The 21,882-nt window shown below is 49.3% G+C and overlaps 1 pseudogene; it reads right to left on the bottom strand.

Annotated features, from left to right (window-relative positions):
• Positions 1 to 967: 967 nt before the first annotated feature.
• The window catches only part of LOC135279718 (peroxisomal coenzyme A diphosphatase NUDT7-like), a 211,461-nt pseudogene continuing 190,546 nt past the window's right edge, over positions 968 to 21,882 (bottom strand).

Genomic DNA, 21,882 nt, shown 5'->3' with positions numbered 1-21,882 from the left:
ACATTAAGAGTGGTTCTGCCCAGTTGTCTCCTCCCTTGAACCCCTGTCTGTTTCCCTGTCTCTTCCCCTGTTGCCCCAGCAACCACTGTATCCTTTGTTCTATCCCTCCTCGGTGACCCGACCCTTTCATCAAGAAGCTTCTCTCTAGGGCACTGAGTGATTGGTTCAGGGGCCGGGGCCCCTCCCCAGGATACCCCGGATTGGATGAGTTAAGTTGTCTGTATCCCTTTACCCACTACCCCCGGTCCTCTATTGGTTAGACACCAGGCTCCACCTTTGTACCCACCTCCCTTTATAAGTTGCTGTCACCCTGTTAACCATGTCTCTGGCAGCTGGCTTCCCTCGACCCTCCATCTCCCTGCTCCTCAATAAACCCGGTTCTCCCAGAAGACAGAGTCCGCCTTTTTCCTCACTTCTGCTGTAGCTAGCCAAGGGTCTTAGAAAGTGTGCACTCTTTGTCACACCGGAGTGGAGAGTGTACCCTCACCACTGCAGCTCGGGTGCCATCGGGCTCGAGAAGGGGCTTTTGGACACACACGGCTGCACACCCTGAAACCTTTTGTATTTTTATTGTGCATTCTGTAGGTGCTTAAAGATACCACACAAGACTGTATGTAAGAGGCAGGCAAATCCACAAAACTTTCCACAGGTTTACTCAAACAGACCCAAATCACATCTAATAGTATTATCTCATTATAGACAAGGCAAACCACAGAAACACACAGAAAAATGGTACTGAAACTGAGAAGGAACTGAAACAGACCTTTTGAAAGTCTGCTTCACAAAAAATATTGTGTGCTTCTCACAGCTCTTAAATTAAGAATTGTATTAATCTAGTTAGGGATTGTCGACTTGAAGCTCCCAACTCAGAAGAAATTCAAGTGTATCTTTCAAAAAGTAGGTACAAAGGAAATAAACAAACCTCCTTTTTCCTCTTTCAAAATAAATTAATTGCCAGACCAAGTTGTCACAGATTACTCTTCTTTCTTTCATGTACACATGTGTACAAATTAATGAAGTTATTCTTGGAGGGTGAAATTAAATTGTCAAGATCATAATCCATTTCAAACATACATCTCTCTCCAAAAATTACAAGAGCAAGAAATACAGCAAAGTAGGCAGTCAGTCTCCACATCTTGAATGCCCTTTTATGTTCCTGATCATCATATGTAAAGCAGTGTATCGGAGTTAAGTAAGCTGAGGAAGTTTTATAAGAGAAGGTCTTGTAATTTAAGGGCTTGACAAAGTACTCCAAAGGCACAACAAAAATCTCGTTCACTTCATCTGGATTTGGAGTGATCTGAAATGTATCCTTTATAAATCCTCCAACTGGTGTCACCAAGTTACTCATCTAAAAATAGAAAAAATCCCCAATAAGTAAGTAAATTTCAAAACATCAACAAAACTCTCAAACACTTATGTTTTTACCAAGTAAAAATGTTCATTATTAAAAAAAAAAAAAATCATTGTTACAAAATGAGTACAAGACGGCTAAGAACTATTAACTGCAATGCAATTTAGTCCCCCTAATGACAAGCTATTTAATTTGATTTGAAGAATTTGAAATAATGTTTTTGGATTTGTCAAAATTAATTTTAAAAATTCATTCATCCTGTATAATCATATAGCAGTTAAAAAGGCTTGCCAGTTTGCTGCAGAAGTAAAAAAGCATGCATGCTTTCTCATGGGTCTTTCTTATTTAGTTTTTTTACATTTTGATTTTAATCCAGATTTTCAATCTTTTATCATATTTCTGTATTGTTTTCTTGAGATATATACGGAATATAGAAGTATTTTTCTGTAGGTATATAAATATTATTGCAATATATTTAGTCATAAAATGTAACACTTTTGGAAAGATTTTATTTATGGACATTTTAATTCTGAAGGTAATCCCTTCTTATTACGTGGGGTTACCACATATCACACAGGGTCGGTGGTTGGAGGCAGAGACGAAACACTCTCAGAGCTCCATGAAACAACATTGAGTTTTATTGTTGGAACTCACGTTATATACGAGGTTTGAAATGCTCTAGTCTAAACTGCTGATTGGTCTGATTCTCACACAGCCCAGCCCCTTCAGCTGTGAGATGTCTGCAGTTTAGGATGGAACACAATTGGGAGAAGTCTCTGTTTAGGTTTGAATGTATCCTATCCCTGTTCACCCAGGGACCAGGTTATGGAACCAGGCTGGGTTTCTTATTTATTGCCAAATTAATTCCCAGCCACAGACTAGCTGTGACATCTGCTTCCACAGGAAAGCAAAAGCTACTGAAATCATAGTTTGTATCAACAGAACACCAAAATTCTTTAGGATACATTGCTAGTTCTATTTATTCACACTAACAAAGACCACTGTTCTGTAGAAAAGAGGAAGAGCAAAAAAGTGTTCGTGGTGTTTGATTCAAGTCAGGAAATACTCTGTCCAAGTCGGAAGCAACTGGAATGAGTATGCTGAGGAGCCAGAGTATCATCTGACATGTACAGCATTCGTGGTTTGAAACCCACATGATGTCTCCTGATGTAATTGGCTGGGAAACGGGGAAATTTGATCCTTTTTACACACTGCCTATGAACTATGTGGCTTTAAGGTTATCTGTTCAGAAATTATAATTTAAGAAGTTAATGAAAGCTTTTTGCAATACAATTTCAAAAGTAGTTCGTCTTTAATGGAGAGAGAATATGCTAATTGATAGAAAAACTGGAGGCATAGTAGTAAACTGTTACCTGGTGCACAAAAATAGTCTTCAGAAACAGCAATTCCTCTGTTCTGTGGGAAAACTGATCCTATGTAATACTGAACACTGCTATTGAAACTGAGAAGCTGTTAATTTACAAATGGTGACCTACACTCCAAAGACACCTCTGGGAGTCTCCCTGCTGGAGGAAGATGATGCACACCATCCTGGTGCACATTCCTGTAGCAGACCTAGGGCCTACGAGGCCTTGGCGGTCAGAAGCCTGAGCTAGGAAATGCCAAGTCAGCATGACTGGACCCTAGCAGCCCCTCTCTTCCTCCTTCGGACCCTGCTTATCTCCCTGTAAGCCCATAGGTCACTTTCCCCTGACCCTTACTATTGGACTGTTTTCAAAACCCCTGTAAGGGTATAAAACCCCCTGATTCTGCCTGGTTTGGCAGAAGAGCTGTCACTGGGAACCTTCGCGGAACACCGAAGAATAAAGAATCCTGCGGAACCCCACACGGCCCTCTCCTCTCTCTCCCTGCCTCTGCTGCTGTGGCACCTAGCAAGCTACGAGCTGGAAATCACTAAGAGCTGATAATCACAAAGAGCTGAAAATCACTATAGCTTGCCTAGGTTGCCTGAGCTCCCGCTGAGCTATCCCGGCTCTGGCACCCCCTGCTGGGCTCCTGCCCGGTGGGTAGCCGCCGGGATATAACTGGTACCCCAACCGCCACCATATCCTGGCCTCGGAACTGAATGCTGGATCTGGCATTTCAGAGGAGCAGCATTTCTTCTTGAAATTGTCACTGCCTCGCTCGCCAGAAACCCTGGAAGGAGAAGCCTCCATTTTAGCAGGACTCTTCTGAAAGGCAGTCAGCCGACCCTCAACACTGACATCTGAGCACACACTGCTCGAGGAGGGTGACTCAGCAGACCACCCCCAGCAGAACTTTGACCCACATCTGGCTGAAGAAGTGTAAGTTTCAAAACAGCCTTTCTTGCGCGCAAAAAACTTTTTCTTTGGGTCCTTTTTTTTGGGTTTTTTTTGTTTTGGTTTTTTTTTTTGGTTTTTTTGGTTTTTTTTTTCTCTTTTTTCTGCTTGCAGGGAACAGGAACATGGGTTCGACACTTAGTAAATTAAAACTATCCCAGAACGAGAGAGATTTATATTTACTAATCCTAGAAATCCTATCTTCTAACAACTTTTCTTTTTCTAAAGGTAACCTTTCAAAAACTAACCTGAAAAAATTTATAAAATAGATTCTGTCCCACTTTCCAGATACTAATACACAGACTATTACCTTAGACTCCTTTTGGGATACAATTGGGACCACGATATATAAGTTTCAAACTAACCAAGATTTTTCTGTAACTCGGTTTGTCCCTATATTTCACGTTATAACTAAAGCCGTAGAGAAAACGAACAAAAAGACTGTAACTTCAGTGCAAACTCCTATTGAACAAAGCTCGAAATTCTTATCTGTCTTAACAGAAGCCTCTCCTTCAAATGCTAATCGCGCTGATAACATTCCTTCGCCCTCCACCCTGGAATCCAGTACTCAGTGGAAACTGGGTCCTAGCGTCCTGCCGTCCCCCGTAGCCTTGTGCCGCCCCCCCCAACCCCACTGCGCCCGAGCCCCCTTCTCCCGCGGATGTAAATTCCATCGTGCAGCCCGCTACATCCTGCGCGCGACCTTGCTCAGCGTTATCTCCGAGAGCAACTATGCCAGTTTCCGTCGTTCCTGCTGCTCCCCCCGTCCCCGCCGGGGCTCCCCCACTCCCTCTCCCCTCCCTCCCACCATCCCTGCTACCTCCCCCCCACCCTCACGTCTTTCCCTGCCCGCGGTATCGTCCCTGCCCCAGCAGGGGATGTGCCCGCCCGCATATCCGTGGCACCGTCTCCCAGCCCCGCTACCTCCTCTCTCCCGCTTCTCCCTGACCCCCACCCCCAGGCTTTGCAGCCACACACCCACCCTCAGGGACCCCCGGACGGAACCCCCCAGACTTTTCCCAGTACTACCCTCCTTCCCCACACGCCCCACTCCTGTGCCTGCTGTGCCGCGCATTGCGCAGCCATTCCAGCCCCTATGCTGCCTCCCTCTAGCCACGTTCTGCCATGTGCTGCCTTACACTCTGTCCAGCCACATGCACCTCTGCAAAATGTTGCTCCCACACGCCATAAAACGCATAAGGCACTGCCTGCTCGCTCTCACTCGTCTGATGACAGCACTGACAGTGATTCTGATTCGGATATAGAGTATATTGATCCATGGGCTAGAATAAAAATGGAAGCAACACAGGCAGGGGATTGGCAATTGGCTCAGAGAATTACTGCCTTTTCAGTAGGTTATAAAAAGGGAAAAAGAGGGGGTGCTACTACTAGAAAGACGTCGGAACCTATTACAAATAAAGAACTTGTACAATTAAGAAATACTGACAAAGAACATGGTAGAAGTTCACATATTTTTAGAAATTTCTTAGAAGCTATGTTCTCAGCACATGTTTTCGTACCCCACGATATTAAAAATATTGCCCAGTGACTCCTTTCTCCCGCCGAGTACATGCTTTGGGAAAGGCATTGGAAAAAGCAATTAAAAACATTATCAGACACTTATGCTGCAGATGCTGATAAGTCAAACTTTACAGTCGAACAGCTGGCTGGCGAAGGGGATTTGCAGAAACCCTCTGACCAGGCTGAAACCTTACCTAAGGCAACACTACAAGACGTGGCTATAGCAGCAAAAACCTCCTTACTTCTTACCCCTGATGACTCTACTCCTACCCAATACTTTTCTACTATTAAACAAGGAAGAGATGAAAGCTTTATCAAATTTGTGGATAGACTTAAGGATGCTCTGGAAAAACAGATAGAGGGCACAGAGGCAAGAAAAGAACTGTTGTGCAAGCTTGCCATGAGTAATTCGAATGAAAAATGTAAAGCAATTCTGAGAGCCTTATCCTTAGACACAGAACCTACCATAGAGCAAATGCTGGAAAGCTGCACACGCCACTTGTCCACTGAAGATACAGTGGCACAAGCAGTAACTAAGGGTGTTGCAGAAGGAGTTTCTAGTGCATATGCAGTAATAGCTTCTAAAGACCAGGTCCGCTGCTACCAGTGCGGAGATTTTGGACATTTTATAAAGGACTGTCCAGAGAGGTGACCTCCCAGGTACCCTCGCAATTTCCACCAAAGGCCCCAGAATCAGCAGCACTATCAGCAGCGTCTGGGAAACTTCCATCGGAGCGTGGTGGGGCCCCACGCAAGGACACCAAATCAAAGGCCATCCAGACCCAGTCACGCACCATCCCAGGAGATTCCAGACCACATGAGGAGGACTCAACACACGGAGTGATACCGAGGGGAACCCGCCGCCAACTGGTAACTGCACTGTCCATTGACTTTAAAAATGAGAATGTTTATCGTGTTCCCACAGGCAAACGTGGGCCAAAAGGTGGTCCCTCTAACATCCTAATTATAGGTGATACTCTCCATAGCCCAAAGGAAATCTTTGTTGTTCCTGAAGTTCAAACAAGGCACCCGGGACAAGAAATCTCTGTCCAGGTGTACTGCACAGACTTACCATTTTTTCTTCCAAAGGGTACCCCATTCGCACAGGCCTTTCTACTCCCTAAGAATCACAGGGAACAGCTTCCTCTCAACCCCACAGCAATGTGGACACAAGTTGTGGGACCAAGTAAGCCTGTCATCAAGTGCGGTCTTATCTGCAGAGGAGAGAAGTTCCACCTACCAGGGATGCTGGACACCGGTGCAGATGTGACCATCATCGCTCGCTCAGAATGGCCAGCACTGGGATGTACAACCTGTGGCAGGCATGATTACAGGGATCGGTGGAGCTACAGCTTCTGTGCGAAGCAAGAACAACATCCTCGTCGAAGGGCCTGAAGGCAAGTTGGCGACCGTTCGCGGTAAAGGCCCCCATCACCCTATATGGACGGGACATTTTATCTCAGTGGAAAGCTTCTCTACGTATTCCCGGCCCGGATTTCTGATTGGGGCCACTGAGGAGCGCGCACTGCCAGACACTCCTCGTCTCACCTGGAAATGCCACAACCCGATCTGGATCGAGCAGTGGCCCCTCTCTAAAATCAAACTGCGCGCACTACATGCCCTTGTGGATGAACAGCTCGCCAAAGGCCACATTGTAGAGACCACCAGCCCTTGGAATTCTCCAGTCTTCGTACTACAAGAGCCCGGAACGGACAGGTGGAGACTCCTCCAAGACCTTCGCAAAATCAACGAGGTCATCGACAACATGGGTCCCCTCCAGCCTGGCCTGCCCTCACCATCGATGCTGCCTAGAGACTGGACACTTGCTATCACCAGAAAAAGCTTACTTGGACAAAGCGGTTAAAAGGACTATTGAAACAACAGAAAAGGCAGGATTTGAGATCCGTGAGGACAAAATACAGTACACCAATCCATGGACTTACCTTGGACTCCAGATCCGGGAAAGGACCATCGTACCCCAGCAGCTCACCATCCGAGACAACCCACAAACCCTGAGAGACTTACACAGTCTGTGCGGATCCATCAACTGGGTACGTCCACTGCTAGGAATTACAACAGAGGACTTCATTCCACTGTTCAACCTTCTTTGGGGCAAGGAAGATCTGGACTCTCCATGCACTCTAACACCAGAAGCCCGAGATGCCATCACCAAGGTCCAAGAAGCCCTGTCTTCACGCAAAGCCCATCACTTCGAGCCCAGCCTGCCTTTCCAGTTTGTCATTCTGGGAAAAGCACCTAGGTTCTATGGACTGATTTTCCAATGGGACACTCAACTTCGAGACCCTCTACTAATACTGGAATGGATTTTTACAAATAACCAACCCACAAAGACAATTACCAAGAAATTATGGCACATTTAATAAAAAAGGCTAGAACTCATCTCCACTCCCTTGCAGGGTGTGAGTTCACATGCATGTATTTGCCAATGACCACTGGGGACCTGGACCATTTTCTCCAGACCAACGAAAATCTCCAGTATGCCTTAGATAGCTATACAGGCCAAATTTCAGTACATATCCCAAAACATAAGCTTTTTAATCGTGATGTAGCATTTCTTCTGACCCCAAAATTAGTCCAAAGTAGAACACCGTTCAAAGCTCTGACCATCTTTACAGATGGCTCAGGGTCATCCCACAAGTCGGTAATGACATGGAAAGACCCTAAGACCCAAAACTGGGAATCTGACATAGAAATAGTGGAGGGATTTCCACAGATTGCAGAGTTAGCAGCTGTTGTCAGAACCTTTGAGAAATTCAAAGATGAACCTTTTAATCTGGTCACAGATTCAGCTTATGTTGCTGGCATAGCTATGAGAGCAGAACATGCTCTTCTCAAAGAGGTTTCCAATCCAAAGTTATACCAATTGATTTCTACACTAACACGCTTAATTTCCCACAGAAAACAACCTTACCATATTGTTGTGGTGTATGGTTAATTTGGTTTGTTCTGTTTCCCCCTAAAGTTATAATGGTTCGGTCCTGGGGTCCCCCCCCCCCCCCGCCCACTTCCTCCCCTGGCAACCCCTCCTTTTGAGAGTGTCAATTTATTGTCTCCACCCCTGTTCCCCTAGTTACCCTCTGTCAATCCCTCCCTGAGTTCCTGTCCATCACCCACTGTCCCCTTCCCTCTTTCCAGAAAGTTCTCCCCTCTTCAGTGGGTGTTTTGATCGGGAACAAGAGTCCCTCCCTGTCACATTCCCTATTGGCTAGCCAGCATGTTTCTCACGAGTTTGTTCCCTCCCAAGTTCTCCCTCATTGGTTGATGTGTTGTATGTTCTGCCCCCTTTATAATCGGCTGTACCCCCACCTCGTGGTCCCTTCTCGGCTGGATTCCCTTGGAGACATTAAACTCTGGACTTTGGCCCCGAGAAGAGTCCCTCTTTTCTTACTTCGCCTTCCTGCTGATCACTGCTGCCTCCTGCTGAGGCGCTCCCCGGACGCCTCTGGTGCATCTGGGCAGTGCCGCCCCGGCTGTCAGCTGCTGTGCCACAGCTCAACCAGTGCAGACTTCTCCCCAGCTCGGGGGAGAAGAGAAAAAAACCTCGGACAGCAGCTCGGCAGTCTTGGCGTCCACCGTGGGGGCAGTGGACACACCCGGACCCTGCCGCAGGAGGTTAGTGGCCAGCAGGCAGGTTTTGCCCTTCCTGCATGGTTCATCGGTTGCTCCGTGGACGTCAGACTACCCTGTCTGTGAGCAGACCTCGTTTTAGAGGCGGCGCTCCGGATCGGGACAGGAGCAGCAGCTCCTGAACCCCGGAGTCAGTCCCTGGCGAAGTCTTTCCCTTGGTGTTTTATCCCGGTCGGTGCTGGTCAGAGGGTGAGTACCCCCAGGTCCCCATCTTCGGGTGGTCCCCCTCGCTTAACCCCCCCTGGTTTTGTCCGGTTGGGTCGGTGGTTTTGTCCCAGACCCAGTGGGGTTAGGGCTGGTGCCTGAAGTTTTTTTTTTTGTTCGTTTTACATTTATTTTCACTCCAAGGGGTGGGTTTTCTGTGTCGGCATGGGTGCTAAACTGTCGACACAGCAGAAAAGAGTTTATCTCCAAGTTGTGGCTACCCTTGGGGGGAGGGAAATTAAGTTAATTAAGAGGGAGTTAAAACAGTTGATAATGTGGTTGTTTACTCAGTTTCCTCAGATCCACCTCCGAAATAGTTCATAGGATAGATTTTTGGAATTTGGTTGGAACAAAATTATCTCAATTGAATTCTGAGGGGGAATCAAAGAGTAAAAAGTTAGTTTATTGGCTTTAAAAGAACAAGCGAAACTGAGGAAACAACCACCCCCTGGTTCATGTTCACCCAGTCCCCAAGCCCTAGACCCTTGTTCCACCTCCTCTGTACCTCAGAATAAGGGAATCCTAAGGGGAACAGCTCACACAGGCACAGTGCCGGGTTCTTGCCATCCCCCGGGTTTTCCTCAGTGCAGCGGCAGCTGGCCTCAAAGGGGGAAGACGATCACCCCTTCGGGACGTCCCTGCTAGCTGTGGCCAGCACCACCAGCAGCACTGGGGGCACTCTTCCCACCCTGGGTTTGGTCAGGAGAGCGCCTAGGCTTTCGCCTTGAGGGACGAGGATCCGCAGTGAAAAGGCTGCTACCCAACAGGAGAGAAGAGATGGACTCCAGCTGTAGTACAGTCCAGATTTATTAGCTTCAGGGAAACTTAACAGCTGAAGACCCCGAACTGGGGTCAGACACGAGCTTATAAAGAGGGAAGGGTACAGACACGGAGTTTGGTCTTCAGCCTATGAACGTGAGGGTGGAAGTGAAGAGAGAGAGACAGGCATAACGGGAAAACCAATAGGGAAAGGTCTGGGGAGGGACCCTGGCCCCTGAACCAATCATTCGATGCCCTAGCTGGAAGATTCTAGACAGAAAGGATGGGCCACCAAGTGACGGACAGGGTACCAGGGAGGGACTAAGGAACTGATACAGAGGTTGTCAATGACAATGGGGAGGGGAAAAACTGTATTGACAGGGCGTTCAAGGAGAGGGAGAACCAGGGCAGAACCATTACAACTAAAAGGGGTACACAGAACAAACCAATTTACAACTTAATCAGGCTAATGTATAAGAAACACACCACAACGTCTCCCCCTTTTTTGTTTAAAAAATAAAATATGCATAACTCAAGAACTGACATGAGTATCTGAACTAAAATTTTCGGGCCAGGGGTGGCTGGAAGGAACGGGAGCCCAATGACCTTCCTCATTCAGTTCTTCTCCTTCCAGCTGATTTTCCTCTTCTCCCAGATCGTATTCTTCCTCTTCAGCCACCACCTGGTTGATGTTGAAGGGAGAGACTAGCTTGTGTATCAGCTTTGGTAATAATTTCCAAATGATAGAGGAAGCAATTGAGATTACTAATAAGATAAAAAGAACTAAGAGCACTGTTTTTAACACTGAGCTGACCCAACCCGAGAGCCCCCATCCTGAGAAGATGTCCCCCAGCCAGTCTGATGTTTTTGTCTTGGCTGGGGGATGATCCATGGGTCTGCCGGAAGAAGAGTGGACCATAGGATGGCGGCAAAGATGACGACACTAACTGGGATGGGAGCCATTGGGCTCAAGTCTCTATGAAAGAAACAAAAGTGAAAACGTGAGGATAAATCAAAGGCTTTGGTTCTACCCCGGGAGGAGGTCCAAATCCCCCGAGAATGGTCTGCGCCTCCTCCTCCAACAGGCCTCTTCTACCTGTGCTACGACTCCACCAGCCATGGTCTTTGGCAAAAAGGGCTTGACCCACTTGGAGGGGACCCACTTCAAGCCTGAGGGAGTGGACACGCAAGCGTATCCCCTCCCCCAGGTGACCAAATCAAAGGGCCCCTCTATCTTCCAGGTCTCCGGGTCCTTTATAAGGACCGGCGGCCTGGCCCTAAGGTGCAGCTTCTCATTGTGCCCGAAATGTCTAATGATGGGTGGATTTAGGTTGTCATAAGAGCAATTCAAAAAGTTGATGGTATATAGTGCCTAGCTAATCGGATGTGAGGGGACTCCACTTTCATTGCCGAACTTTGTTGTTGAAGAACTCTTTTTAGGCTCTGATGTGTCCCCTCTACCACAGCTTGGCCTGTCGGGGAATAGGGGATGCCGGTCTTATGGTCTATTCCCCATTGCTGCAGGAAGCTTTTGAGTTCCCTGGATTTATACGCTGGGCCGTTATCTGTCTTAATAATCTTGGGGATGCCCAACACGGAGAAAGCTTGAATAAGATGTTTTTTTGTGTCGGCTGCTTTCTCCCCTGTGTGGGCAGAAGCATAGACTGCACCAGAAAAAGTATCAACTGATACATGGATGTAACCGAGTCTACCAAAAGCTGAGTAATGGGTGACATCCATCTGCCACACCTCACAGCTACTAAGCCCTCTGGGGTTTGTGCCTAAACTTAATGATGGAAGTTGATGGGATTGGCACTGGGGACATGTGGCCACAATCACCCTGGCCTGTTCACGACTGAGTTTGAATTGGCGAACTAGACCAGGTGCATTCTGGTGGAAAAGCTGGTGGCTGATCTTAGCTTGCTGGAACACTTCAGGGAGTGGGGCCGTCTGGACGGGGGCAGCTAGAGCATCGGCTCTTCGGTTCCCCTCTGCGATGAACCCCGGCAGGTCGGTATGGGATCTGACGTGCATCACAAAAAACGGTTGCTCTCAGTGGGAGACTAAGTTAACGAGTTTTGAGAGCAAGTTACACAGTGACATGTTGGACACCTCTTGCATTTTCCGCTCTGGAAACTACACCGGCAACATACAAAGAGTCTGTGACCAAATTAAATGGTCCAGGGAACTTCTCAAAAGCCCTGACAACTGCATCTAACTCAGCTACTTGAGGTGATCCTTCAACCTCAGTGACATCAGCCTCCCACCGCTGAGTTTGAGGATCCCTCCAAGTCATCACTGACTTGTGGGATGCTCCAGACGAGTCTGTAAACACAGTCAAAGCCTTTAGAGGAGTTCTACTCTGAACACTTTTTAAAGATAGAGAGAATTGTACGTCCTGATTAAAAAATTTTATGGGCCGGTCTATGAATCGATATTTGGCCAGTGTAGCTATCCAATGCGAGCTGCAAGGCCTCGTTTTCCTGGAGCAGGTGTTCCAACATTGCCTTGGTGATTTGGCCCAAGTTCAATTGGAGTGGAATGTGGATGCAGTCAAAATCCTGACCTGCCAGCTCTCTGATCCGCAGTCTGGACTTGCAGATCAGTTCCGCTACCAGCTCCTGTGGCCGTGTCATTCTTTTGGACCTGTGGTGACTAAGGAACACCCACTCTATGATCAAGAGGGGGTCCTTAGACCCTTGGTCCTTTTCTTTGGCTGAACTGTCCCACTGAAAAATCACCCCATGGAGGTGCGGCAGTTTTCCTAAAATAATGATCTTGAATGGCAGACACGGTTGATATCGATGGGCCTGCCTGGCGGACATAGACTTTTGGATTTTTTCCAGAGCAAGTGTGTGTGTAAGCACATCATCAGTCGGAGCACAAACTAAGATATCGACCATGTAATAATATATGATGGACTCCCCCGCCCTTGCACGCACTGGGGACAGCAAGGATGAGACGTACCATTGGCAGATGACTGGGCTGTTCTTCATTCCCTCTGGGAGAACATGCCAATGGTACCTCTTCCTTGGGGCTTCCTGGTTGATGGTAGGAACCGAGAAGGCAAAACGTGGGGCGTCATCAGGGTGAAGGGGAATTTGAAAGAAACAGTCTTTGATATCAATGACTGCCAATTGCCAGTTTTGGGGGAGCATCATTGGGGACGGCATCCCTGGCTGGAGAGGACCCATGTCTTCTATAATGTCGTTAATTTGTCGGAGGTTGTGGAGGAGCCGCCACTTATCTTTGTTGGGCTTTTTGATGACAAAAACTGGGGAGTTCCACGGAGATGTGGTCTCCACCAGGTTGCCCTTAAGTAACTGCTCATCCACAAGCTCCTGGAACGCCTTCAATTTCTGTTTGGAAAGCAGCCACAGCTCTACCCACACTGGTGTATCGGTTTTCCAAATCAGTTTTTGGGTAGGGCGCTCTTCAGTGACCACTGCCCGAAAAACCTGAGGAGCCGTTGGGAGGTCGATTCTGGCTCCCCATTGGGCAAGAAGGTCTCTCCCCCACAGGGGTTCCATGTAGTCCAAAACGAACGGGCGTACTGAAGCCAATTGCCCATCTGGCCCCTTAATTTGTACGATGCTCCTTGACTGTTTGGCCAATTGAATGCCTTCAACACCCTGGACATGACTGGTCACATCCTGCAATTCCCAATGTGACGTCCACTCCCTAGAGGGAATGATCGTCACATCTGCCCCCATATCTAATAGCCCTTGTAATAGTTTCTGATCCCCACCTTTCTGCAAACTGCAGGTTATGCGTGGTTTTTGTCTGACAAGGACCTGGGCCCAGGCTACCGTGTGTAGAGCTGTTTGTTGAGGAGGATGTGGCAGCTCTGGATCCCAGGTCAACTCAGGGACTGGAATGGCTTGAGCTACGATTTGTCCCTGAGGCAAAAAGGTGGGAGGGAGGATGCAATACAATGCAAGGGAGAATTGCCCCGGGTCTGATGTTAAAAGACCCGGGACAATATTGATGTCAATGGGTGTATGTTTTGTGTCTCCGACGACCATGTACTTACACTTGATCCGACCCCAAGTACCTTCCTGTTCTGGGCACACTGAGACAAGATGGAAACTCGAGTCTTTAATGTATAGCGACTCTGTGAGCTGCAACCTGTAGGGCATAACTTTAGAATTAGTTGTTAGGATTGGTCTGGGTCTGACATGTGTAAGATTGGCTGAATGAGAATGGGTCAAGTCCAGTGAAGTTGTAGACACAGGCAGGCTCTGTGGGAGTTTCTCCTCTCCCTTCCCCACAACCCCCCCCCCCCCGCCCCGCAAGATATAACTGTGCCTGCCCTATTTTTGTCTTGGCGCGGGGAGGAATTGCGTTATTTTCCTAGTTTTTTTTGTTGAGTGTTTCCCTGAGGCCTCTGCTTCCTCTTAAAGTCCATGAATTGCTGCCTCAGGGGACACTCAGGCATCCAATGTCCAGTCCTTCCACAGAGATGGCATGGAGCGGAGGTTCTCTGAGGCACCCTCGGAGTGTGAGGTGGATGGCCAGGGACTGGGGTGGTTGAAGCAGCAGCTATTTCTCCAGCATCCATGGCCGCGATTCTTCGGGCTGGCAGTCGGGGTCTAGGGTCAAGCTCCTCCGCTAGGACGGAGACTTTCTTTGCACAAACCTCCAGCATTTGGTGCAGAGTGGGAGGAGGGTCCAGAGGCAGGCTGAGGATGGCAGCTTTACATGCAGGGTTAGCGTTGGCCGCCGCCATCTCAGTCATGATTTCTAATCTGGTTGACTCACTCTGCACCTGCAATTTAACCGCCTTGTGGAGGCGCTCAACAAACACAACAAATGGTTCGTTATTGAGTTGAGAGATTTTGGAATAGGTCACAAGGGGAGTAGAAGGGGACCGCAATCCAAAGAAAGCCCTTTTGGCTGCCCTGGCACTCTCTCTTAAAACCTTGAGGGGAATGTACCCCGCCTGGGCATGCCCATCCACCCAACCCCCCGTCCCACACAGGTGGTCATAGGATATTGTTTTCCCCTGCAGATCTACAGCAGTGCGTGGGTTTTCCCACAGTGTAGGCAGGAATTTCACCACTTCCTTTTTCCACGCAGCTTCCCACATGATGTATTCTGTGGGGTTGAGGAGGCAAGAGAAAAGATGCTGTATGTCTGCAGGGGTGACCACTGATTCGGAGAGCGTGGCCCTCAGGATCCCCCCGAAGTATTCACTCTCCCAGGAATAATCCTTTTGGGCTTTACACAACTCCTTGATGGAATGGTGTGGGAACGGGGTCCATTGGACTTGAGCCCTTCTCTCCCTCTCTGGATGGTAAGTAACTGGAGCCACCGATAAGATGGGAAGCGGCTCCGGACCCCGGCTTTCCACCGCCCCCCCGCCACACGCCTGAGCATGGGAAGCGGAAGAGGGACCATAGGAACCGGAGCCAGAAGAGGAAGAGGAGTGGCCCAGGATGGGGGCGGAGACTGGTGTTATTTTTGTCCCTGCCTCCAGGGCATGGTAAGAGGGTGGGACCGGCACTAGAGGAGGAGGAGTCACGGGAAGAGGAGTCAGGGGAGGAGGAGACATGGGAGGAGCAGTGGGAGGAGAAGTGGTGGAGAGAGAGGAGGGGTAAGGGGAGGAGTCTGGGAGGCTGAAGGGGTTGTTCAAGGAGCGAAAAGGATTGTGGGGAGAAGAAAAGGATTTGTCGGGAAACGCCATGTGGTCCCCGGCATTTTCGGCTCTATGGGTGCCATCTTGTAGGGAGTCAGGAGGGGGGAGGTTGAACTTAACAGAATGTTACGAATGTAACGAACCGGGGAAGCAAGGGAAAGGCAAGAACCCCAAGGAGTTTGGCCAGAACTCCTCAGGCGGGGGTTTTGGGATTTTTGAGGTGAGCCAGGGAGATGACATGGACCCTGCGCAGTGCTGTTGCGAGCTGCTCCCCTCAAAATCCCAGGTTTCAGGCAAACAGGAGAGGGGGAAGGCCTAGAATGGGGAGAACGGGGTAAACTGGGGTTCAGACTGGTGGAGGATGGCTGCCTTCTCAGTCCCGAACGAGATTTCAAAATATTTTGTATTTGTAAACTCCAAAAGGCAATTTTCGAAAGTGATAAATCCCCTGATCGGCCTAATTCGTCTAATTTGGTACAGACTTGGCTCCAAAACTGAAAATTATCAATTTGGTCAGGGGTTACTTCAGGGAACTGAGAGAGCAGCCATGTTGTTAACTTTTTAACTTCTCTTTTCTTAACTTTCTCTACACCCCCACTTACAAGGATTCCCACAACCTGGATGTTCAGTCTCTTTTGAGCTGCTGACAGGCGTGCACCCATGATTGAGATTTAGAGATGGTGCAGCTCAATCTGCCCACTGCCCTGGAAAAACGCAAAAGAAAGGGTGAAAAGGGAGACCCCACACCAAGCCCTGTTGCCGGACTATGCCGGCAAAATTCTGTGCAGTGAAAAGAGTTGTGCACAGAGGCACAGGGAAAAAGACCGATCGAAGTGGTCAGAAATTTAAAAGACAGGGCAAAGAAAGAGGGAGACTAGGAAAAGGACTTATGTTCGGTGGAGGTCAACAAAAATCCGGGACGAATGGCTCCTGTTATAGGAACGACTCCGCATGTGCTCGGAGCTGCCGTTCCCAGTCCCTGGAAGCGCCACCCACCAAAAAGGAGTCTGCTCAACCAGGGGTAGCTTGACGGCCAGGGAGGATATCACCAAAATCCAGTGGGTAGAGCCCAAAGGGTCTGGAATCCTTGTCCGTGGGGTCCGGAGATGTTCTCGGCCGCTCCACATTGGGCACCAAACTGCAGCGGCAACTGGCCTCGAAGGGGGAAGATGATCACCCCTTCGGGACGTCCCTGCTAGCTGTGGCCAGCACCACCAGCAGCACTGGGGGCACTCTTCCCACCCTGGGTTTGGTCAGGAGAGCGCCTAGGCTTTCGCCTTGAGGGACGAGGATCCGCAGTGAAAAGGCTGCTACCCAACAGGAGAGAAGAGATGGACTCCAGCTGTAGTACAGTCCAGATTTATTAGCTCCAGGGAAACTAACAGCTGAAGACCCCGAACTGGGGTCAGACACGAGCTTATAAAGAGGGGAGGGTACAGACATGGAGTTTGGTCTTCAGCCTATGAACGTGAGGGTGGAAGTGAAGAGAGAGAGACAGGCATAACGGGAAAACCAATAGGGAAAGGTCTGGGGAGGGACCCTGGCCCCTGAACCAATCATTCGATGCCCTAGCTGGAAGATTCTAGACAGAAAGGATGGGCCACCGAGTGACGGACAGGGTACCAGGGAGGGATTAAGGAACTGATACAGAGGTTGTCAATGACAATGGGGAGGGAAAAAACTGTATTGATGGGGCGATCAAGGAGAGGGAGAACTAGGGCAGAACCATTACAACTAAAGGGGTACACAGAACAAACCAATTTACAACTTAATCAGGCTAACGTATAAGAAACACACCACAACACCTCAGGGTCCTCCAACCCCCCACCTCCGAAGTCCTGGCCAGACTTCGGGGGATTCTTCCCCGAACCCTGTTTCCCCCACCACGAAGTTCCCGGTTGTCAAACCCAAAGTTGAGTTCTTAGTCCCAGAGCGTGACAACTCTCAGACCCTATCCCAAAATGGCTCCCATGGAGCTCAAGATGGAGGTGGCCACATGGCTTTTCCCGCCAAAACACTGTCTTCTTCCCACAATCCTTTTCTTTTTCCCTCCAACCCTTTTCTCCCCTCCCCTCCCCTCCCCTCCCCTCCCCTCCCCTCCCCTCCCCTCCCCTCCCCTGCTTCACTCCACCCTTTGTTCCTCCACCCCCTTCCCTGCCCTTCCCTCCTCCCCCTCCCCTAGACCCGCCCCCAAGTTACTGCCCACAGGCGAAGCATGTCCCACCTCTCAACTTCGCCCAGGCTCCCGATCCCGCCCAGGTTCCCACACAATGCCCCTCCCTCCCCTGTTCTGGTTCCCACGCCCCATCTTCTGGTTCCCAAGACCCGGTTCCCTTGTGGGGGCGGGGTTGGAGGACTGGAACACGGCTTGCATCAGTAATCACTGCAGCCCCTGTCACATACCAACTGGAGGGAGAGGGACCTGTTAAAGTGCAGTGGTCCCCATTCCCCCACTCCAACATCAAGGAACTGTGCAAGGCTCAAAAGGAGTTCTCCCGGGAGAGTGAATATTTCTGGGGACTCCTTCAGGCATCTTTATTAGAAACTAATGTTCCCACCGATTTGCGGACGCTTTTTTCATGCCTCCTCAACCCGACCAAGTTCCTGGTATGGGAGGAGGCATGGAAAAAGGGGGTCAGGGACATCCTCCCAGATTTATGGGCAGATGCCTAGACCAGCACAATAGTTGGTGGTGAAGCAGTCTGCATAGAACACCTGCTTGGACTTGAGAATTGGGACGATGGGACGATTCAAGCCAGGGACATCCCCCGTGCTGCGCTTCGGGAAAGTGCTAAGGTGGCAGAGAGGGCTTTCTTTTCTTTAAAAACAGTAACATCCACTATAACATTTTCTAAGATTATCCACGGTGGTGAGGAACCTTTTATAATATTTATCGAGCGTCTCCCCAGGGCCATCGATCAACAGGTCCTAAGCGAGAGCACTCGACCAGAGGTGCTGCTTGAGATGGCTGCTGTGAATGCGAACATCGCCTGCAAGGCAGCCATTCTCAGTCTCCCATTGGACCCTCCTCCGACAATTCAATCCATGATTGAAGTGTGTCAGAGGAAGGTTCCGGTTATCACCAAGGAAGACGCTGGAATTAAACCACCGTCCCGCCGAGTGTCTTTCGCAGACTCACTTGCCTTCGCAGATGTGATGCCTGCACAGCCCCAGCGTACTCCCACCCAGGGAAGACCACCACCTCGCAGACAATGCCACCTGTGTGGAAGCTTGGACCACTGGATGCCGGACTGTCCGCTTCGGGCTCAGTTCTATGAGTTCCGAAGAAAGCAGACGGCATCCCAGGAGGGACTCCATCAAAATCCAAAAAACTAAAACATGAGTGGAGCCCCTTCCTGCGTGATGACAAAAATAGGGCGAGTGACATACCACCAAAAAAGGGGGATTTGGGGAGGGGATCCCAGTCTGCCCACCCGATTTCACGACCATCTAAACCAGACTTGACTTCACAATCAACCTTAACTTTTCACATCACTAACAACCTCTTCTTTGGTTTCGCCCTTCAGGTTGCACCTGGTTGAGGACCTTAACATCACGAACTCCCAGTGCCACCTCACGATGGTAACACCTCAGGCACCAGGTACTTGGTACCGGATCCAAAGTAAGTGTGTTGTCGTAAGAGACATCAAATTCACACCCCCAGAAATTACTATCATTCCGGGGTTGCTGCCGTCCAGCATTCACAACTTTGCCATCGGGCTTTTCTGCGTGCAGCCACCGGTCTCCCTGGCCAAAGGCCAGGTGGTTGCCCAGGCCATTCCTGTGTCTCTCTCTGAATTTTATGAATGTGAGAGACCCCTACCGCCACAGGGCACTTTACCAACTTACAACATTAATTGGTCGCAGACGGTATGGCATGGAAAGCCACGTTTGACATGCACCGTGAGCAGGGATGGCCAAACCACCAGGGTGAACGGAATGCTGGACACAGGGGCAGATGTGACGATCATTCCCACCAGGGAATGGCCATCACAATGAGAATTGCAAAACGCAGCCGGATGAGTTCAGGGTATAGGGGGCATTCAATTGGCCTGACAATCAAAGAGCGTGGTACAAATTATGGGGCCGGATGGGCAATTGGCTTCTGTTCGCCCATTCGTTTTGGATTATACGGAACCCCTGTGGGGGAGAGATGTTTTGGCCCAATGGGGTGCCACAATTGACTTGCCTAAGGTTCCTCAACTTTTTCAGTAGCCGCCACTGAGGAGTGCCCTACCCAAAAATTGACTTGGAAATCAAATTCACCTATCTGGGTAGAGCAGTGGCCGCGCAACAAACAGAAGTTAAAGGCACTCACGGAACTCGTACAGGAGCAGCTAGGTAAGGGTAACATCGTGCAGTCCACGTCACCGTGGAACTCCCCTGTCTTTGTCATTAAGAAACCCAACAAAGACAAATGGCGGCTCTTGCATGACCTTCGCCAAATTAGCAATATTATTGAAGACATGGGCACTGTCCAACCAGGGATGCCGTCCCCAACCATGCTCCCCCAAAATTGGAAATTGGCCGTACTAGACATAAAGGATTGCTTTTTTCAAATTCCCTTACACCCTGACGATGCCCCACGCTTTGCCTTCTCGGTTCCCACCATCAACCAAGAAGCCCCAAGGAAGAGGTATCATTGGCGAGTTCTTCCTCAGGGCAGGAAGACCAGCCCTGTGGTCTGACAATGGTATGTCTCCTCCTTGCTGTCCCCTGTTCGAGAGGCAACAAAGGATTGTATCATATTACGTTACATCGATGACATCTTGCACCTGACGACAGCACTTACCCACGCGCTTGTCCTGATAATCGAAGCATTGACTTGAGCAGGGTTTGAGCTCCAGGAAGAAAAGATTCAAAGGATGCCACCCTGGAAATACCTTGGCCTGGAAATTACTAAGCGGACCATTGTTCCGCAAAACTTGGCTTTTAACACCCAAATTAAAATCTTGGCTGATGTCCACCAGCTGTGTGGGTCTTTGAATTGGGTGAGACCTTGGCTGGGTATTCCTACAGAAGACCTAGCCCCCCTTTTCAATCTTTTGAAAGGGGGAGAGGAGCTTAGTTCTCCCAGGACCCTTACCCAGGAGGCCGCCACAGCCTTGGAAAAGGTGCAGAACATCTTATCGCAGACACAGGCACACCGTTATAATCCGGACTTGCCATTCAGTTACGTTATTCTGGGAAAGCTGCCACACCTGCACGGGTTGATTTTTCAGTGGGAGTCATCCACAAAAACATCTAAGGACCAAGGCTCAAGGGATCCTCTCTTAATTATAGAGTGGGTTTTCCTCAGCCATCATAGGTCCAAGAGGATGGCACGGCCACAAGAGTTGGTAGCTGAGTTGATCCGGAAGGCTCGCCTCCGGATCCGGGAGCTGGCTGGTGTTGATTTTACATGCATTCACATTCCTATCAATTTTAACTCGGGCCAATTAACAAAGGCCATGTTGGAGCATTTGCTCTTGGAGAATGAGGCTCTTCAATTTGCGTTAGATTCGTTCACCGGACAAATTTCTATTCACAAACTGGCCCACAAATTGTTTAATTCAGAAATGTCATTTAAGCTTACACTTAAAACCATTCAGAGTCGGAAGCCTTTGAAAGCTCTGACTGTTTTCACAGACGCGTCCGGAGCATCCCACAAGTCCGTGGTGACTTGGCGGGATCCTCAAACTTGGCAGTGGGAGACAGATATTGTAAAGGTTGAGGGCTCACCTCAAATTGCCGAGTTGGCCGCGGTTGTCAGAGTTTTTGAAAGGTTTTCTCAACCATTCAATTTAGTGACCGACTCTGCTTATGTTGCCGGTGTCGTTTCTAGAGCGGAGAGCGCAATTCTTCAAGAAGTCTCCAATGTGGCTCTGTTCAATTTGCTCTCGAGACTGATAGATCTAGTCTCCCACCGAGAGTAACCCTTTTATGTAATGCATGTGAGATCACACACCGACCTACCGGGGTTCATCACGGAGGGCAATTGGCGTGCCGATGCCCTAGCCGCCCCAGTTGAGATGGCCCCGCTCCCAGATGCCTTTCAACAGGCAAAGCTCAGCCACCAACGATTCCATAAGAATGCTCCTGGCCTGGTCCGTCAATTCCAACTGACAAGGGACCAAGTGAGAGTGATTGTGGCCACATGCCCACAGTGCCAGGCGTTTCAATTACCAGCCATAGCCGCCGGCACCAACCCATGGGGACTTAAAAGTTGTGAAATCTGGCAGATGGACATCACACATATCCCAGAGTTTGGCAAGTTCAGGTTTGTGTATGTCTCTGTGGGCGCCTTTTCTGGGGCCGTCTACGCCTCCGCCCACACAGGGCAGAAGACTGCAGATGTCAAAAGGCATCTGTTGCATGCCTTCTCCGTTCTAGGCATCCCCAAGGTGATCAAAACTGACAACGGGTCAGGGTATACTTCCAGGGAATTCCGGAGCTTC

Source organism: Passer domesticus, chromosome 12, assembly GCF_036417665.1.
Source record: "Passer domesticus isolate bPasDom1 chromosome 12, bPasDom1.hap1, whole genome shotgun sequence".
In the NCBI taxonomy this organism is placed as follows: Eukaryota; Metazoa; Chordata; class Aves; order Passeriformes; family Passeridae; genus Passer; species Passer domesticus.
This window is presented reverse-complemented; position numbering and strand designations above follow the sequence as displayed.